The following is a 1583-nucleotide window of genomic DNA, read 5'->3' on the forward strand; positions in this document are numbered from 1 at the left end:
CCCCCTCCCCTCTCCTGGTAGCATGGGTCAGGACTTCAGTTTTTGCATTGCCAAAGGATCTTCCATCGCAAGCCACTTGTTGGTTCATCCACCAGTTGACGGACGCTGGTGGTTTGCAATCTGTGACCATGCTGCTGGGAACATCTGTCTACACATTTTTGTGTGGACATATGCTTTCGTTTCTCCTAGGTAGACACCTGGGCGTGGAGTTGCTGGGCCACACGGGGAGCCCTGGTGGCCCAGTGGTTAAACCCTTGGTTGGCGGTTCAAACTCACCCAGCCAGCCATTCTGCGGAAGAAAGACGTGGCTGTCTGCTTCCATAAAGATTGTTGGTGGGTGCTCTTGAGTCTGTCGGTTCCCACCCATAGCGACCCCAAGTGCCGCAGAACAAAACACTGTCTGGTCCCGGGCCATCCTCACAATCGTTCCTGTGCCTGGACCCATCGTTGCGGCCACTGTGTCCACCCATCTTGTCGAAGGCCTTCCTCTTTTTTCTTGCCCTCTCCTCTGTCCTTCTCCAGGGACAGGTCCCTTGTAAACCCCATGGGACATATAAATATACCTATATATTTCCTTCTTCACTCATCTCATATGTTAAGAAAAAATGGAATTGCGTTAAAACTATCCAGTTTTCTGTCCTGGTTCTATTTATCGTTTAAAGCCCAACAAATGTTATTATACTGTGATTTTTTTTCCTGACCATATGGTAGCATCATAGGACGCATCATAGCTCATTTAATCAGCCTGCTCTTCCTAGACACATAATTTCCAAATTTGTGCAGTTATTACAAGTGGCGCAATTTTTGGTACAGAACCCTCTATCGGCATCTCTGATAAATGCCTTGAGATAAAAATCTTAGGAGAAAAATTCTTGGTAAAAGGTGTGGACTGTTTCAAATGAACCTTTCATTTTGAAATACTTTTACACGTATAGGAATAGTTGTACAGATAGAACACTGGTCCAGCGAGTACCCATGTACCCTGCACCCAGTTATGTCTAATGCCAACATTGGTCAAAGCTAAAAGGGTTAGCACGGGTGCCATCCTGGTGCCTAAACCCTAGACTTTGTTTGGATTTCACCAGTTTTGCCCACTGGTGTCCTATTCCCGTTCCAAGAGCCCAGCCAAGATGATCGCAGTATTTCAATGACGGGAATATTTTGTCGCAGTATCTCGATGATGGGAATATTTTGTCGCAGTATCTCGATGACGGGAATATTTTGTCGCGATATCTCGATGACGGGAATATTTTGAAGGTGATACCTGAGGTCATATACCTCTCCCTCTCAAAAGCCTTAAAACGACACACATACATAAGCCTACATTTAAAAAAAATCATTTTATTGGGGGCTCATATACCTCTTATCACAGTGCATCCATCCATTGTGTTAAGCACATTTGTACATTTGTTGGCATCATCATTTTCAAAACATTTTCTTTCTACTTGAACCCTTGGTATCAGGTAATTTCCCCCTCCCTCCCTCTCTCACCCTCTCTCCCTCATAAACCCTTAATAATTTATAAATTATTACTTTTTCATGTCGTACACTGACCAATGTCTCCCTTCACCCAGTTTTCTGTT

Source organism: Echinops telfairi, unplaced genomic scaffold (genome assembly GCF_000313985.2).
Source record: "Echinops telfairi isolate 266 unplaced genomic scaffold, ASM31398v2 ScPeMD7_2573;HRSCAF=3158, whole genome shotgun sequence".
Taxonomy (NCBI): Eukaryota; Metazoa; Chordata; class Mammalia; order Afrosoricida; family Tenrecidae; genus Echinops; species Echinops telfairi.